The 19,948-nt window shown below is 38.0% G+C and overlaps 1 long non-coding RNA gene across 3 annotated transcripts in view; it reads left to right on the top strand.

Annotated features, from left to right (window-relative positions):
- The first annotated feature begins 6,911 nt into the window (after positions 1–6,911).
- LOC110357094 (uncharacterized) overlaps positions 6,912–19,948 on the top strand; it is a 245,989-nt gene continuing 232,952 nt past the window's right edge. For all 3 annotated transcript variants that reach the window (XR_010472405.1, XR_010472404.1, XR_010472406.1), the window contains exon 1: positions 6,912–7,476. This is a non-coding gene — a long non-coding RNA (uncharacterized LOC110357094). The remainder of the gene's footprint in view (positions 7,477–19,948) is intronic.

Genomic DNA, 19,948 nt, shown 5'->3' with positions numbered 1-19,948 from the left:
CTTTCAAAATCACAGCACAGAACTCACAACTTAGATGAGAAGAAATGAGACAATATAAAAGGGTATCTGAATTCATCACTCTGTACTCCTGATATAAGCCGATTATACCAGAAGTATGACAATTTTTCAGCAGCCATCCAGACTATATTGCTTCCAGACTATATTGCTAGAAATTAAGATGTCTTTCTGTTGCCACCCTATTCCCAGGACTGGTGTTCCCCTAGGCCTTTCAAAGAAGAAAGAAGAGGGTAACAGAGACTGTTCTGTCTTGCTGCTGGTGAGATACCTCTTTGGATTATCTTATATTTTAAAACCGTGTTGTATTCCCCTGCACTTCCACTCAACATACAGAAACTAAATTGGGAGAAAGTAGCATGCTTAAAAGATCAAAATCTCAGAAGGCTTTGAATCCTTAAATAATATGGAAGATCACAAGAAGCCCATTCAAGTTAGAAGAATCTGTTCATCACCTTGAATTATATCAGTACTGTCCTTCTCCTTATTGCCCTTAGAGTGTGCAGAGTCAAAGACAGAATGGCATTACAAATGACACTCCATGGCCTGATGATTTCTGGCTGCCATTTGTACATTAAATCACTAGCAGATGTCACAATCAGAAAGACTGGTAGTCAATATTGGAGGGGATAAACATACACATACAAAAATGAAGGCTTGACTCCTTAGGGGAAGAAAGCAAAACCAAATAGAAATGGAGTAATATAGACAATACAGATGGTGAATGAATAACTCACAATGTTGTAAAAGGAATGCGGGGTAAGTGCTTTATAAGCATCATTTATGCAGTACTCCTACCTGAATTTGTAGTTTGTATTACCTCTCAAAAAGTGAATGGAAAATATTTCTAGATGTAAGGCATTTTTATTATGATTGTTTATGTGTGCTTATGTTGTATGATAGTTACTACAATAAGCAAAAGTTTGGAGTTTCAGAAGGTTACAGCTAACTCTCCAGTCTGGGGGATTATACCATCTGCTTCTTAGTGCAGTGAGCTCACTTGGACTTCACGGTGGAGCCACTTTTTAGTTACCTTTCTTCGAAATAACTGGGGAGCAGGCCATTCCTATGGAATCGTCACTTGGTTCTTACTCAGGCTGAAGAGTGGTTCTTTCACAACTTATAGCTGAAAAGAAGTTAGGTGTTGAATGTATTTTTAATCTGAAAATACTTCATATCTCCAAAGACTGATTTTAAAAATTTGTGAACAACCAGAGCTCCTGTTTAAGTTGAAGGGTGCCAGGTATACTCAATATTTTTCAAAAGTAAGTTAGTACATTAAAAAAGAGTCTGACTCCTTTTCTTCCACAGTTATGGATGCAGTATCTCCATCATCTTTATTTCTATGTTAAACTTTCTTTGTTCAACACACAGAAGACAGATTTAGAAATGTCTACTGGGAAGGTACTGTGAGTTTTATTTCCTTCCTGAGCTGCATATTTATGCAACACATGCTGAGCACTGTTTTGCAGAAATGAACTTATGCATGAAACAGTGTTGAATTCCTCTTGTTTGTAGATTGGGTACCTTTCACCTGATTGAATTCTCACCTGCTACATCTGTTAGCACTTCACTGGAAAGTGTCTTTCCTTGATGGCCTGTCACTCTTCAAGAAAGATCCTTCCCTTTTGTTCCTAATCTCTGCACAGCATTGCTATTTCTTTGTTAGATGGATCACTTCTCCAGAATTCACAATCTTTAATAAACACATCATCGACAAAATGCTTTCATCTATTCTTTAGATTTTGTAACATCTCTAGAAACGATTGTGCTCCTTCTACGTGTTTTGCATAAACTTGTCAGCAAATCTGTTTACCGCATTCTCAGGGAACTAAAGTTTTCACTTTTGAAAAAATCTTTGTTCTTCTCCCAGCTCAGTAACTATTCATCAGATGACTTGCACTCTTTGGCAGTTTTTTTTTTACTGCTCACCATGACAATTGAATTGATCGTACACAAGCCCTGGGCTCAGATATCCCACTGGTATCAGTGCAAAAGAAAAATCTAAGATCTGGAGTTCTATTATATGTAAAATATCTACAGCAGAGTCTTGAATTTTTAAGTTTTAGTTTTCGCATATGTTACAAATTGACACCATCCAATGTCCCCATGTAAATATACTTGACATTCTGTATTATATATTGAAAAGTTTTTTGCACATATCATAAAAATTCTGCTTCATATTGTAAACATGACATTTGCTGATTAATGAAACACATGCAGTGTATCAATACAAAGACCTTTTTTTACTCATACTTGGGTGTGGACATCAGATTTTTGTCAGTATTGGTAAAACACATAGCACATAGGAGACCCGCTCATAGGCAGAGATGCTTCTACTAGTGAATCCACAAACACACCAATAAAAGATGTCCTCACCATACTGATCTTACAGTTTAATTATTGAAGTCAACAGGAGGATTTAGGCAAACAAACAGAGGACCACAAGAGAAAATATCCAACAATGAGAAGTGGGAACCTAATCTATAAAGCACTGAAGTTCAGTGGCACTGCATAGAAGATACACAGGAAAGATGCATGGCAGATGATGAGCAGAGATGAAAAAAAGCTGAAGATGAGAGCTTTTCTCCACAGAAATATTAAGCCCAGATTTTTGATACTTGTATAACACCAGAGATGTGTCTAGAGACTCAGAGCCTTCAGAATTAAGGAAGGGAAAATGCTGAAGTTTAGGTGTGGCCAACATTTTAGAAGCTCACAAGTCTGAGTTGTGGTTGCATGTCATAGCCCAGACCCACCCCATCCAAGTTTAGAAATCGACATTAGGTGATCTCATTAGTATGTAGCAGTAAGGTGCTAAATAATACAGGGAAAGAGAAAAGGCTGTCAAGGGAAGTGGAAATTGAAACAGCACTGAGATGGCTGCTGATGTTGCTTACCTGGCCAAGAGGGAGCTAAGGATTAACTATGCTCCAAATTTTGACACTTCATTTAAGTGCTAAAACTTCCATGCAATAAACTCAGCCTTAGGAGCCCCATTTCTTAAGTCCCAAGGCAGAGAGTTCACTTCAGAAGCTCTACATTGATCAGGGAAAGCTGCATTTTAAAAATCTTGGCTAAACTGAGCAATTGTGTCTGTACAGATTGTTCAGATGTTGGTGCCAAAGTTAGATTCCTTACCTGGGAAGTGGCATGCCCATGGTCTCCCCTCATCCCCAGCCCTGGCTGGTTTCCTTCACATCACTGTCATGTGCACAGGGCAAGTGGGGTGAGAGTCTCTGCATGTTGGCCCGTCTTAGAGATCAATGAAGCACATCTAATCAGCCTTTTTTCCTGCAACACACCATCTGATACAGGTCTCTCCAGTACTAACTAGGCAGCCAGTACTTGGAACTATAATCTGTTGTCGGGCTATTAACAATGAAGATGGAGCTTTTTTACTAGTATTGCTATTTTTTTAACATTTTAATTGCTGATAAGCATTATTTTTAAAAATAGTAGATAGCAACTAAAGTTTTAAATCAACAATAGAAACTCAAATAGTTACTGCAGTTCATTATTAGCTTGGAAGAAAACAGAGCAGCGATTATTTCCCTAATTGTCCTTAAAGTCATTATTACATATGCAAGTACAATTTGGTACTCTCCAGAGTCTTTCCCTCATTACACTGTGTGATTCACTAAATTACACGATTGTGATTAGTGCAGCAATCGGTGTCCAAGTGGTATCAGGCAACTACTGGGCTCCTTTTGCGGAGGTCAATTTAATTACACTGTGCATGACAGAAACCAGGCCAACTGAGTATTGCCTTTGCCACCAGCAATTGACACCTGAGTGTTAATGAGCTGGTAATTAAGAGTTGGCATAGACAGGCGCATTTTAGTGTTTGGGACTGGGATTACCATATGCTTCAATGCCTCTATGCTAAAAGCCTGAAGTTATCCATTTTCTAAAATACACAGAATTTTAAAATAAAGGCAAATTACGTCTTTTCCAAATAACAAGCAAGAAAACACTTTTAATCAAGATGGAATGCTGCCTCTCGTGAGCTTCTGAGAAATCCTCTTTTTCTACTTGCAATCTTTTTGCCAGCATTTGATTTTTGTAATACATGTTTACCAATACAGTCTCTCACTGGAACTGCCTATAATCAAAGGGATGTTTTAAAGTTCATTTAAAAGTAAATAATCATTGTTGTTAATTTCACTACTATAGTTTGGCCTAGGAAATTTAATCAAAGCTGAACCCATATTGAAAGATCTTTCTTACAATTTGGAAATCAATGCAATATCTTTCTCAAAGAAGCTGGTAAACATTAACAGACATGCATTTTATTAATAAGAGGCTATACGTACAGAAATGTTAGCTGTACTTTTCCTGGGGTTTTTTTTGGTTACTGATTTCCCTAAGTTGTTACAGCATTTTTGAAGCTCTGAACTGTTGTCATCTGCCATTATTAAAATGTAATCTTGTGTTCCAACTTTTTTCACAATATAGCTTTATAGAAAAGACATATACCTCTGCATTTCTTAACAGCCAGAAAGTAAATTCTCCAGTCGTTGCTGTCATTGATAATATTAGTTTTAACTTTTTGTAAGGATTTCTCAGACAACTGACGATAAACAGTGTTTCTTCCTAGAAAAATGGAAAGGAGGGGGTTTGTCTGCAGCACATCAGCTACACAAAGTGAAATGTCTGGATGCTTTTGCAGAAGGTAGTGGGGGAGGCAAAATGCAGCTCCTCTAGAGTTGCTTTCCCAGTGCCTTCATGTTCCTTTGAAAACAACCTCTACATACCATCTAAACTTATGAAGAAGAAAGCAGAAGTTGATGAAGGAGAGTGAGCTTAAGGAGAACTGAAAAGTGAGTGGCGTGAAGGAGAGTGTGATGACAAGTTGGGGCAGGAAAGAGGAATGGAAAATTAGAGACAAGGGAAAACTGTATGCTGGGGAAGCCTCCTCTGAAACATAATCCCAGAAACGTAAACACCAGAAACGTAATACCCAGAAAATATAATCCCAGGAAAATCAGAAAGAAGGAGAAGCCATGTGGTAGGAAAAACACCTCTGAAATATAATCCCAAAAAATCAGTGTTCCAGCACTCATAATTAAGTTGCAAATATTCAAATTTTAATTTATTATAATGTTCCTCAAATTCCACAATTTTATGAAACTCAACTTTACTTTAAAAAAAATGCATTTTCCAACTGTCAGAGACATTTTAAGCCAAGTGCATAAAGCAAGTAAGGTAAATTAGAAACACTCCAATGACTTTTACCATTTTTATGAGTTTCATGAGGTTAACTCTGCATGTTCAGGGTAAGAAATATTACAAATGAACTGACTTCCGTGATGCGGCATGTATAACATATGTGGCTATAATTCCTGTATCTCAATTTTTTTTATATATTAAGCTGATATGATACAGTCAAACCCAAACAATTTTATATAGTTCATTATCACAACAGAAATAAATTTTGTGTTAAGATGGATGTACCTATTAAGAAGTCCATCTCCATACCTCTTTCATGATGTCTTAAGCAAGTAGTGTTCCTACAGACCCCTCCTTCCTCAACAGCCTGCAGCAAGAAAGGTGCTTAAGCTCTGGGAGGGTCCTTCAAAGTTCACTTTAAGGTACTGGCCTCCTCACAAGGTGTCTCAAGGTCGACAGGAGACCTACCACACACCCCAGGTGGCAGTAACATTTGAAGCTGTGGGCCCCTTGTAGCAGCTATATTTTTTTTACACATGCAAACTGACTCAGTGCAGTGGCTTAGACAGTTTTCCAGTGGCTTTAAGAATCCACAGACTGTTCACATCAGATCTATTAACTTTACTGAATCTTTGTGGGATTTACTCCTAATTTTCTTCTTTCGAGGAGTTTGGTTTTTTCAGCTGAGCACTCTGTAGGACATACAGCCTTTTATATGCAGATTGGTATAATTATGCTTTGAAATAGCTTTGAATTCCCAGTGGCTTAAATGGAGAACATGAAAGGGCAAATGTTATGCTGAGCTGAAGGATATGAAAGTGGCACGTGCATCCATCTAAAATGAGATATGGGGACGAACAGCTCTTTACACAGCGACATCAGTTCTTGACAGGTTATTGAAGGATCTTTGCAGACACAGAAGCTTTCTTGGGCAGCGCAGAAACACTGCCTAGGGATATCTTATCAGCTTACATTTTTCTTTTTTAATACCGAAAGTTGAGTAGGTGCTGAGTGAGACAGGAGAACCAGACCTCCATGAAAGCTACAATTCTGCCTGCTGCCCAGGTGGGCACCACACTCTGGCAATGGGGGGACCCAGGCTGCCATCACTGCTATGATATTATTTTACATAATATTAAAATAATACATTTTTAATACCCCTGTGGCCTGACAGGGAGGTGGCTGCCTTGGATGCCTGTTCACTCTGGCCTTGGTAAGACCCTCACCATGGCTGGAGAGGCCTGGGATTGAGGGCTGAGGGTCTCTCCTCTGAGAAGCAGAAAACCACAGAACTCCCCACAGCCGTGTGGCTTTGTTTATTTAGTTATTACGTCATCTTTTTTTTCTTTAACATGGAGAAACTACTTACAGCCCCATTGGGCAAGAAGTTCTGAGACTCAGGTGGCTACTGGGTGCTGGTGGGGTTCTGCTGTTCTCCCATGGAGGAGCCCCCTGTGGCCTCCTCGCTGTGGCTGGTGCCGGGGCAGCAGCACAGAAGCAATGGGAAAGGTGCGTGTGCCTGCTCCACATCAGGTGGCTTTACCAGTGTGAAAACATCATGTGGGCAAAGCAGTTGCCTGTTCTGTGATGGAAAGGCCAGGCAAAGTCTTCCTGTGAAGAGGAATACAACACGTCCCTTTATAAGGATAGTGTTTTCTTGCATGTACATGTTAATACAGCCAGCTACTTATGTGCATATATATTCCATTTTTGGTTTAAAATGTATTGCCTACAGAATTATTAAAAGCTTTTTTTTCATTGCTGTTTGCATGGGAAGAATTTACTTTCATGCCCTCTAAAACATTCACATGCTTTCTTAAATTGTTGAGTCCCATGTGGGTGTGAAGTTTTGGGTTGGAGCTTTTAAAAACCTCTTTTAACTTACTCCACTTCCAGCAGCATGTCTCAGCCCCGGCTGAGGGCGGGGCGGGGGGGGAGAATGAGCCGCCCCGGCTGGGCATGGGAAGGCTAATTAAGGGCAGCCGGCGGTGGCTGAGCCGCTACCGCGCGCCTCGGCCGTTATTGCGCACCTGGGCCGCTACCGCGCGCCGCGGTCGTTATTGCGCACCTGGGCCGTTGCCACGCGCCTGAGCCGTTACCCAGCTACCCGGCGGCGGTGCGCGCTGTGTGGGGAGTTGTTTTAAAGGTGAGGGGAAACGGCTGACACGGAGTTGCGGCCGTGACGTGGTGGGTCCCGCAGAGCCGAGCGCGGCTGGTGTCGGGGAGGAGGAAAAAGGTGTTGAGCGTTGCAGCTGTCCTGGTGGGGAGGCAGGCGGCAGGCGTAGGGCGGTAAGTTGGTCCTACCGCTTTATGATTGGGTAAATAAAGAGGTGAGTTAGTCGGAAATTGGGAGAGGAGAGGAGCGCAGTGGGGAGGTTCCTGGAGCAGTGCACAGCCGGCTGCCGCAGGGCTGGGCAGAGGGGCTGAGCCCACTGCCTCTGTTGCTGAAAGTTTTCTGCCAAGTGGTGATGTTCAAAGACGTAAAAAATAAGTTAGACAATAGAAATAGGAAATCTGGGCAAGTAGGTGTCCTCTGGGCTAGAGCAAGAGCCTCCCGGGTGGGCTCCGTCTGCTGAAATGGCGGTATGGCATGTCGGGGGTGGGAGGTTCTCCTGGGGCTGGAAGAACGATGTGCTGGTGCCTTGCAGAGACCTCTAGTCACACCCTGCCCTTAGATGAGTGTTTGTTTTTAAACAACCGAACCAAAAACACTCCCCCCCACCCCTAAAGAAAAAAAACAACCACAACAACAACAACACAACCGCCCCCCACACACACAAACAAACAAACAAACCCACCAAAGAACCGATGAGGTACTATAATCAAGGGGCTGGTGTGGGCTTGAGGCTGTGCAGTGTTCTTCGATGTTATTCCAGATCCGTTTCTCTTCGAGGCTACATCAGGTATTGGACCTCAGCACTGGTCGTTTTGGTTGATAGGCAAAAGCTAACCTCTGTACATTTCTTATTGGTATCACTCTAAAAGCAAAGGTGTGTTAAATAATGAAATAGAACTGAGTAGAAAATAGCTACTCTGATGGTAAAACTTTCTGAATGATGAAATTCTTTATGTATACTGATGAAAACTTTTTTTTAAAAGGGTGAAACAACCAGAAGTTTGTTTTTATTAAGGGTAGGGTGAAACTTAAAAACTGAAGAAACTTGCCCTGTCATGGTCAAGTGGTGGTGGTTGTGTACAAGCTTAGGAATTTTACCACCCCCTGCCCCCTCCATGGAAAGCCTCTGCCTTGATTTACACAGTTTAAGGACTTTAATAGATAGGGCAGTTGAAAACCTTCATTTTCCTTCATTACTTGAAAATGGACTATATGTTTTCAGAGGTTATAAAGAAAAAAAGAGAAAAGTGAATGTGTGCTGGGAATTAGTTATGTAATATTTAAATGCATTTAACTGGTACTCTTACTGGATTGGCTTGTGTTGTTTAGGAGGGCTTGGAGATGGAACAGAAAACTCTGGTAGTCTGAGATGTTTGAGAAGGGTTTAAGTATTTGACAAATATTAAGAATGTTACTCTTGGATTGTTGTGCTATTTAGAACAGTTCCCCAAACTTTTTTGATTGCACACCCCCCACAGTAAAAAATTCCTGAGCATTCATCACCGATACATGAATATGTATTTATAAATTGTACTACTGTGCTAATATATTATGGGCTCTATAAAACATACACAAAATAGAAATTTAAAAAAGATGAGATAAGGATTAAACAAATCCTATTTAAAAGATATTCTTTATTTATTAAGGGTACAAAAATATTTGTTTCCTGTGCTCCAGTGGATTATCTTGCACACTCCCTGGGTTGTTTGCAACACACTCTGGTGAGCACTGACCTAGAGCATTTTTCTAGTTGACCCACTAAAGAAACTGAGTGTGTGGTAGAAACCAGTAAGTGATGGTGCCATTGGAAATAAGTGCTTTTACAACTGTAGCAGTCATTGTCTTATTTTTAACAACCTCTCTTCCTTCCTACCTTTTTCTGTACTCAAATTCCTCACTAGGTTATCAGTTTTGTGTGGTCAAATATCCTAATTCAAATTCACTGGCAATGAGAACTGAATTTGGCTCAGCTGTGGAAATACTTAATGAACTTAGTTAGACTCTTCACTGATACCCTCTGATATGATGGTTATCCTGTAGCTGCTTCTAGAGTTTCAAGTTTTGGAAAGGCTAGGGAAGTTTTAATGAAGTTCTTGGGTTGTAGCAATAGCTGAAAACTTGGTTATTGAAAGGTTTGATTTTTGCTCTTGTTTGTTTGTTTTTAAGGGATCTTGAGATCAAGACCTATTAATTTCTGGGAAATCAGACACGAGTTTGTATGTTGAAGTTCAGGCATATGTTCTGTTTTCATTTTTATGTGCTATTTTTTTTTTCTTTGCTGAAAGTTGTTTTTCTGCAATGAAAAAAGTGACAAGAACACCCATATGAACAACATATTTTCTTTTCTGTAACTGAGAATTTCTGGCTTTGGTAAGCGCTAGGGAGCTAAATGAGAACTCTGATTTATCTGGTAAGATCTCATATCTTAGAATTATTTTGTGTAAGAGTTTGTCTTTTGCTATTAGTGAAGGAAATTATTTTTAAAAGAAGCTGTACTTGGCCTACTACTTCAGAAAATTACATGAAAATCCTCATAGAAATGAGAAAGCAATAGGAAATATGTTGTCATTCTGAAAGTGAATCCTTGCTCACAACAAACAGATGAGCAGTAACTTCACTCACTCTACCAAATGAAAGATGACACATTTATCAATGTTTGTTAGGAATAATAATTAAGCAGGTTTATGCTTCCTTAGTAAGGGTGTGTATTCAGCAGTTCATTGGTCCTATAACCTTGCAGAGTATTGATCCTGTGTTCAATGTTTACTTTAGAGAGCTAAACTCAAAAGGGCAAATACTGCATGTCTAGTCTAATGTAGTGCAGTGATCCTTGAGCTACCTCAGATGTCTCCAGCATGGAACCCTGCCCTCAGTAAGGAGTTTTCCTCCCTCCCTGACACTTAAAATAGTAGCAATCCTTCACTGTAGCCACTGTTTTACTTCTGGGACTTGATAATATACTCTCGCAAAAGCTGGTAGCCCATGGCTTGGACAAGTGTACTCTACAGTATCACAGTCAGACACTGGAAGGCTCTGGTGAGATGACCAGCAAGAGGAGATACTGATTTCAGCAGGGACATACTGGCCAAGCCCTACTTCAAGAGTGATGTAAGACTTTGCAAACACTTAATAGAGGGTTGTCTGATGTCTGTTCAACTTTCTTAAGTTCTGAAAGCTGTTGAGCCAGTAATCAGGACTGGAAAGGACCACTTCCCTTAAGCTTTTTTAAAAATTTTTTAACATATATATATATATATATTTATTTTTTTTTTTTTCTCTATTCATGTGTTGTCTTGCATAACATCGTCTTTGTACATTCTAATAAAACACTGCTCGAGTCTGTAAGCCTGCTGTCTTTGAAGAAGAGGCATGAAAATATTAGGCAGTCGCCCCTCCAAACCTTGTTGAGCTCAAGTCTCAGTATGATTCTGGATTTTATTTCAACCTGGACTTTTGCCTTTAAATTAGTAATAGAGAAAAAATTTGAATGGAGCAGAGGAGAGGTGGGAGATAATTTCTTGGAGTAACAGAGAGACAAACTTGGAAATTTTTAGTTACAGATGCTTAGCCATTTACTTCTTTATGTATAGGGGGTTTTATGTCTTCTGGTGCATAAAAATCTTGTTGGTTTTCTTTAGTTAAGTTAAATACTAATTTGGAAAATAAATCTGTAGGCAATCTAACTCATAGAGGGTAAGGCTTCTGAGCTTGTCTGATCAAAATTACCTCACTTAATTTGACAGAAATTGCATTTCATACTGCTGCTTTTAAAGTACCTGGTTATTGTCATTGCTTACAATAAAACTGCTGCTTAAAAGTCTCTTTCTGTGAAGTCTCCTTTAATCGTGCTGGGGAGAAAGTAATTTTCCTTAGTGCTATCTTCTTGCTTAATATCTATCCATCTTCACCACTGTATTTGTAAACCCGGATGTATGTAAAGAAACAAACATGCTATTGGAATATTCAAGAGGTGATTTAATGATTGCAACCCTTAATCTACCCTTTTGATTGTTGAGACTACTTTATTAGACTTATTTTGGGGATGGTACACAGACATTTGTGTGGACTATTATGTTGCATCTCACTATCTAGTGATTTATTTATTTGAAAATCTATGCTTAAAAACTGACTGTAGAAAAGAAGGTAGATGTCAAGACTAAAACTCTTACTCTCATAGGAAAATACAAACAGGTGAGCTGGTTAGTACCACTTGCAGAATGATGTCTGTGGGTGTGACCACCAGTGGGCTTAGTCCCATGGAATGCTAGTAACTAATTTCATAATATGTCACCTAGCAATTGCTAGACTCAAACATTCCTCAAGGTTAACATGCTGACCTGCAATGTATGCTATGCTGCTCATCCCTTGAGCCCCTTTTTGGTTTTTTGCAGATGCTGTAGAATAGATGAGAAAAGGTTGGATTTTGAGACTGAAGTGGTACTCTGGTAATTTTACTATTAGACTGATTTTTGTAGGCAGAAGAAATAAATATTCAAATTCACAAACTATGCTCCATCCATTCTGACCCTTTTTTACTGTTCTTTAACAATAAGCTTAGCTCTAAATCTGGGGGCTTGACCCCATTGTCTTAAAACCCTTTCATCTCTCTTATCCTATTTTGCTTCTGGCAAAACATCCTTTCTTTTGCGTTGACTCATAAGATTAGGTTATCTTTGACATGAGAACTGTTTTTCTGTAGTGAGAGGCAGTAGTCAGAAAGCAGCTCCATGCATCCACTGATCCACAAACTGGCATTACTCTTGAAATGGAACTGTGTAGGTTAACAAGGTAGCCTCTGCAGGTTTGCTTGGAAGCATACAAGGTTGTGAAATGCTCATGGCTTGCATAGTTTCACCTTTTTGTAGACTGGAAAGTATCACTTCTGTTATTTTCAGTATCTCAAGAGGTAAACTGTGGTACTATGTGTTGATGATTCATATTGTGGGCTAATACCTTGTAAAAGAACATACATTCATTTGCATGCAGGTGAGAGTCATGTGCTTTATGATGTTTCACTCACACCTGTTCCATGAAGAAACCAGAATAAAATGTGTAATAAATTAAGAGACACCCTAAGATTTGTACAACTCTCAGAGCAGCAGAGAGGACAGGCATCCAGATGCTGTTAGGACCACTTCTCATCACACTGAACCTTGATTCTCTTGAGAATCAGAGAGCTGTTATATGCTTCACATCCAGGAAAAGACAGACTTAGATGAGTCTGTTTTGTCAGTCTTCAGGACAAACAACCCTGTCTGGCACTCTGTGGTTACTGTGAATTAAATCATCCACTGCCCTTTTCTTGAGTCTCATACATGTCTGTCTGTGGTGGTATTACCTTCAAGAGATGTCACTCCTTTGAAAGCCTGTCTTCTCTCAGCATTTCAAACTAGTGCATGGTTGGCTGATGATTGCTATTTGGCTCTTCCTGTGAAGAGCTAGGTTTGAATTGATGACCAAATTGACTTTTCATGCACAAATCTGGGCATGACAGTGAAGAATTACTTCTGAGCTTTGCAATAAATATGATACTTATAACAACAATTATTGTACAGACTTGAGACAGTTGGAAGTAAATTGTTAGTGTAGATGGGGAAGTACACTCAATTTCCTTCTATATTGCTGTAGGTGATCTCATATGTTCTTTGCCTTAATCCTGGGAGCAAAGACAACTGGAGAAACCCACTCAGCACCAGCACATTTTTTGAGTGACCTGATACATAGTTCATTTTAACGGTAGTAGTTTGAAGAATTGGTTTAGTTTTTTGTAAATGACTTTTTTCGATGTTAGATAATCTTCCAAAACTCTCAGTTTTCAAAGAAACTTTATAAAACAACTTGAAAAGTGGAGTTCTTCACAGTGAATATTGCAGACTGACTTCAAGGAAGGTCTGCAGAAAACATGAAAGCTAACTGGATGAGTGCTGGATGAAGTCTTTTTCATGGATTTTGTTAAATACTTGCTGAAAAATGAGAAGATAAAACTTGTCTATGTGATCAGATGGATTTTGATTAATGAAGAGTGGAAGGAACTAAACTATCAAAATACTGTTGTCCTTGAAAGGAGGGGGAAAAGTGGTAATCTTCATTTCCTGCAATATTCAACCTAAACAGTAAACAGCAGGGCTTACAAAATAGTAAAATGGAAAGAAGAGAGACAAGAACAACCTGTGTAATTGAATAAGATGATGTGAACTTTCAGAATGTATTTGCACCTATAGCAATATGATTTTTGCGTTGTGTTTTTTTTTTCCTTTTTAAAGGGAAGCAACCCTGATGTCTTATGTTCATTCACAGTACTTATTTAGCTCTCTAGACACCCAAAATACATGATCCTACGTACTGTTACTTTGTGTATTGGAAGTTCAGAGTTCAGTTTCTGATGTAACTTTGGATTATATAATTGTTTTGAAATGTGCTTTAGCTGAATGTTATTCAAACTGCATCACTTCTGAAAAGTAGATGATTACTGTATCTTACAAATACAAAAAAATTGTTCTGGGGCAAAGAAGGCACTTAATGTGCTCTTGGTCTAGTATGTGTAGATGCATATATATATCTCTGACATTGCAGAAGTCTAATAGAAGGAGAACAGTTAGAAATTTATTTACATAATTTTAAAACACTTCCTAACCCATAAAATGTGCTGGATTGAAAGAAGTTGGGGGTTATTTAATATGACAGAACAAAAATCTAGCTGCTGCTGAAAACAGAAGGTGAAAATACTGAATGGACAGGTGGTATTTAATGAGCAGTAGCTGTGTAGTATTGAACATCAGAGAAGGATCTATATAGCCAGATTAAAGACAGATGACCTTTTTAGAGTTTACTTAACCTTTTGGTCACTTTTGAGAGTTATCACTTATGAAGATAAAGGTCAAGCTGGAGCTTGGTCTTCATATTATCTTTTTCCTCTGATGAAAGGTATACTTCTCACAGTTCTCCTTTCTTAAAGAGCTACAAGAGTTATTCAGTTTAACAAGAGTAGTTTGTGGAATGCTTTTATGTTTTTTCTAATCCTTGTCAAAATGATTTTGAAGGGGAAATCCTTTGTACAAAATGGATAGTCCTTCACCTTAAATCTTTTCAGTATCTTTGTCTCTAAAAAAAAAAAAAAAAAAAAATCTTCATATAAATATATAAACTGATGCACTACTTTTTAAATCAACATAATTATGCAAACTTGTACTGAATAGCTTTTGTTCTTAAAAATAGCTGTCAGTGGGAAGACCAACCACTGAAGAACTCCCTAATAAAAGAATAAAAAATGGCAATTGTATTACAGTTATTTATGGATTAACAGGTGTTCAAACTCATGATCAGCCAACTATTTGCCCAGCACTAAATCCCTGACAGTTTATTACTTTTTTGGTCTGGTGTCGGGTTTTGTGTGTGTGGTGTTTGTGTTTTTGTGGGTTTTTTGTTTGCTTGTTTTGTGGTGTTTGGTGTTGGGTTTTTTTTTTGTGGTTTTGTTTGTTTTAATTTTTTTTTTTTTTTTAATTGCGTCCTTTAGATCAGCATTTAGGTAAAATTGGAAGCCTACCTCAGACTTTTATGGGCCTAGTTTCAGCATTTAGGTTACTGTTACATATGGGCAGAATACTCTCAAAATTTTGTAAGGCTTCTTTCATTTACCCTTTTTTAGCTAATGTAGTGAGGATCAAAATGAAATGAAATTTTGCATCGCACAGGAAACATAGCATGTATGACTAGGTATCCAAACATTCATCTTGGTGGTTTCTGTGGGAATTTAATAGTTCTCTGTCAGAGTTAATTTTATACCCAGGGAACCAGGGCTGTGGGTGAGAGATACATCTGCCACTTGTATGTTCCCTTCTGCCTCTCATGAGCCCAGCAGGTAGGGAAACTGGACTGATTCTTAGAACGCTGTCAATGGTTTTGCGCATATAGACTTCATAGAAAATAAATGATGGTTCTATAAGTGCAAATGGTGAAATATTTGCCAATGACCAGTTTTGTTTTGTTTTCCTGGAAGCTTAACGTTTGCAGAGATTAAGGCTGATTAAGAACATACTGATTGTCTTTCCATTTTATCTAACAGTTTACTACACTGGGTCTAACTGAGAATCTTTCTACCCTGCTGCCTCGGCTTGCAGCATTCACCAAGGGGAGTATGAGGAGTGCGAAGTTGGCATTGTGTGGGCTTTACACTGCTACACTTAGCTGCAACCCAGCATATGGAAGTTTTGTATGGACAGTCACATTGCAATGGTCATACATGGGACTGACTCTGCAGATTGATCAAATCTCAGATTTGTCATTATTTGGCAGTAACTTCCAAAATTTGCATGAAAAGCAGAATTACTTGAAGTTAATTTTAAACCTCTTTGATTATGACTCTACAGGGGTCTACCTAGTTCTTTTCCCCTGCCCTGCTGTAGAAGAGAATAATCTCCTCTTCAACTTCTTTATACAATGTGTGATTTTCTAGATTACTGCTATATCTCTTTTAGTTTTCTCTTCAGATGGCAAACTGATCTACTTAATTCCTTTCTAAAGGTCTTCCCATACCTTTGATTACCCTTGCAACATTCTGCATATTTTCTGTTTCTGTGGGTTTTCTTTGTTTGTTTGTTTTTTAAATAGGATTAAAAGAACTGCATGCAATATAGATTTGTAAATGTGTGTATTGTCTTTTGGAGGGTTATCACAATGCTTTCTGGTTTCCTGTTCCTTTCCTAATAACTTCAAACCTTCTCTTTGTCTTCTCCTGAATAGTGGGTTGGTTCTGTCTTTCTTGAGTGTTAACTTCCTTGCCTTAAATGTTTGTGTGAGGTGGAAACCAATTTTTTTCTCCATGTGTGTCTTTGCCATGTGCATCTATGTTTTCACTCATCTGCGTATGGTACTCTCCAGCCTATCACAGTAATCTTCAGGTCTTAAACTGTAAACTCTGTACCCTACTCTCCTTTATCTTCATGCATCATCTTGATCACTTGAGTGTATTGAACAGTAAATAATCAGATATGTCTTTCAAGGACTGTTTTAGCAACTGCTTTGAAAGGACAGTTTACTTTTTTTTGTGAGTTAATAAGTGATCGAAGGATAGGAAACAAAGGGTAAGATCTTCTCTTATCTAATGACAGTTCAGTTTCCTCAGGAGCCTTTAATGAGGATTTGTGACAAAAGCTTCTAGGAAACACAAGTACGCTTTATTGACAGGATTATCCATGTGTTCCTTGACCCCTTTGAATGGCTTCAGTTAGAACTGAGAAGTGATTTATTTATTTCTTTATTTTTAATCCTAAACAAATCATTCCACTTTCCCTGTTTTGTGTTCATGTCTGCTATTTTTCCTCTTTTAATGGATTAAAACTTACTGTTCTCTTCAAACCATTTCTAAAGATTGTTTACATGGCAAATACAACTCTTCTGTGTGTGTTCATGCAGGTGACAAGTGATAGGATTCAACTATTCAGCATCTTTTTATGCAGATTCCCTTAGGAACATTTGGTTGAACAGTTGACTGACTGTCCCATTCATTTGTATTTTATGTTCATTTCTTGAATTTGTTTTAAGATTTTTTTCTACTGATAACTGGGTCAGGTATTCAGATTCAGCCATTAAATAATAGCATTGGCAATGTAGTGAAAATGGGAGTGAATGGCTCTGTGGACTGTGCTGCACTAGCCTGATTGCTTGTTGTTGCAGGTTAACATCATTTCTTTGTGTATTACTTAAAATATAGAGCAATTTAGTAAAGCTGTGGCTAGATTTAAATGAGGATTGGCACTCTAGCAAAATAATAAAGTCTCATGTACAGGGCAGGGCTTCTTCCTCCTTCTGGTATTTTGTCTGGACTGTCTCTGGCTGCATTGAGCTTGTGAAGTGGTGTGAACCAACAAGGGTGGATGTGTAGTTTGAGCTGGGAGGAGCTGAGGACTTCATGTGCACACTTGAAGCATCAAAATGCACCTTGTTGTTTTCTTTTTCACTTTAGATTTATTTCAATCTCATTCTGTGTGTTAAGTGTCTTTTTCACTTGAGTACAAACAGTGCTGTGGTTTAGCTTTATCCCAAAGGAACCAAGTGTCCATTCCACTGCACAAAATGAAGCACACCAAATTTGTATATTTGAAAGCTTCTTAAAATGTGCACTTCCAGTCTGTTAACCCCTAGATGTTGAAGCACCCAGTGTTCTCAAGGATACTGTTGTGAACTCTGCTTTTGTTCTTGGCAAGGCAGGATATATTGTGAAGTCTTGGGGAACAGTTCAGTAACTGTATTTCCTCTTGGAGCTGTTCTTCTGGTGTGTGAAAGGATGTCTCAAGACTTGCTGCTTTGCCATTTCATGGCAAGTTTGCTGTATACAGGCACTATGAACTCAAAGTGGGGTCAGGATTTGTCTCAAAGCTGTAACTGAAGTCTGGTTACAGACCTTACCCATAGACCATTAAAAACTGTGGCTCACAACAGAGCACTTGTCTATAACACCACTGCTATAAAAATGGAGTGATCAAACACTTAATCTTGCAGCTGTCTAGACTGAAATTAAAGGCAGCTTTTCACAAGTAAAAGGTGCCATACTGGACTTTCATATGTTTTTATTTACAAATCATGTTGAATTGTGTATTCTTGTGATTCTACATACTCAGTGATATCATTTTGGAATATAGTCTGTATGAGGTCTTTAAGAAGCTTTGGTCATGGGGGTCTTGGAGACTCCTTTTACTCTTAGATGTTATTAAAAAAAAAAAGTGGAATGATTCAACTGATTATATTCTTTATATTTATTCAAATAATAATGTTTAAATATTATTATATTTATTCAAAGAACAAAACTGATTTGTTCTTTGTTTTGCTTGATTACAAAAGCAGTATGGTTATGAGCTTCTCATATAATAATGAAAAGGTCTGGAATAATTTACATCAACTGTTCTTCAAAATTAGGAAAAGAGAGATGCATCTAAATCGAGGACTGTAATGCCAGGCTTCAGATGGATGGAAATAAACTTTGATAAGGCTTTAATTGCTACGAAGCAAGACTTATAGTGGAAACATGAATAGACATTTGCATATATATATATAGTGTGGTTTTGAGGTGCCACTAGTGCATATTGTATCATCTTTGTGTTACTCCTTTAAATATGACTTTTCTTATAGTTTTGGCCTGATTCTTTAGTCATCTCTGTGCTTTCTTAATCCTCTGTTTTATATTATGCCATCAAATATGGGCAATATACACAAAACACTGCTGAACACGTATGCATAGTCCATGAAATTAGCTTGACCTCTTTGTAACTATATTAAGTCTAGTACAGAAAGGTATTTAGTGGTTTGAAGTTGTTGGTGACTTTTTCTGGAATGGCAATCAAAGTAAATGGGATGCATTCTAAAATGCTGAAGTAGAAGGTTGCATGAAGTAGAAGAACAACAACAAAAAAATATAGAGCAATGCATTCTGATCTTTACATACTAAAACCTTGCATAAGTCAATATATGAAAAGCTTGTATAGAATAAAATATTCTGTACTTGGCTTGTAGATCTCTGTACAGCACTTTAAATAGCAGAAAGGCAAGCACCGAAATGTGGGGTTTTTTTTCTCTTTGGGCATAACCAAGGTAGTGCTGGAACAAGTTCTTGAGTTCAATGTGTTACCACTGTGTTCTGAAAGCACTTTAACCTCAGCACAGGACATGCCATTACTTACAGAGGTACAATGTACTAACAGATGCTTAACTAGATATGTGGATGTGAACACTTGCTAATTAGCTGGTATGGTATGTTATGTCAAATAATTTATTGTGGAAAACAACAATTTTGATGGTAAAGGGTTGACATAACTTTCAATAGTATGCGATGTTTTCTACCTCTGCCCCAAGCAAATACCTCAAAATGGGACTTAATCACCTCATCAAAAAGGAGCTTTATCTACCTTTTTTTGTGCCACTAGCTTAAGTCGCATGCAAAGATGCAAAAGAACTTGCTGCAAAAGAACTTGCTTTAGTAGAAGTCTGACAGTTCTGGTTTTTACAGTTTTTTTGTTGTTGTTGTTGTTGGTTTGGTTTTTTTTTGTTTGTTTTGTTGCTTTTTGTGGTTTGTTTTTTTTTTTTTCCTCCTGAATGTTTAAATGAAACATCTGTATCCTAACAAATGTTGAACAGATTTATACATTTCATCTGTCCTTTGACCTTAATCCTTATAACTCATCTGTGTGTCCAATTCAGATATTCACATTAAGTCACTTATTCTGTCTTTCCCTTTTCTTTGGAATTTGAGATATAGTAAATAATATATGATATAATTTTTCCTGTGTAGACAGTTTCTCCCCTCTTCCCCTAACTTCACCAATCATCATTATCTGTTTAAACTTATTTTAGTAAGACTAGAGTGTCTTTTATTAATAAAAAGATATTATGGAGAATAATTGAAAAGTAGGGTAATTGAAACTTCCTATTACATCTGGCGGAAATTACATTAATTATCTTGGACTTTGCAGGAGCAAGTAATAGTTGTTTTCATGAAACTTACTTTGAGTAAAATTATTTTTGAATAAGGCCATCGGATTTACTACTATTACTTCTGAATTGTCACTATTCACAAAATGGCAGGTGGAACTGACATTGAAGTGACTTCTACCAAAGAAGCATCATTGCTTATTAAACTGCCTGGAAAAATAAGAT

Source organism: Columba livia, chromosome 4 (genome assembly GCF_036013475.1).
Source record: "Columba livia isolate bColLiv1 breed racing homer chromosome 4, bColLiv1.pat.W.v2, whole genome shotgun sequence".
NCBI classification, from domain to species: Eukaryota; Metazoa; Chordata; class Aves; order Columbiformes; family Columbidae; genus Columba; species Columba livia.
The sequence above is the reverse complement of the archived record's forward strand: the minus strand, read 5'-3'. Positions and strand labels throughout refer to the sequence as shown.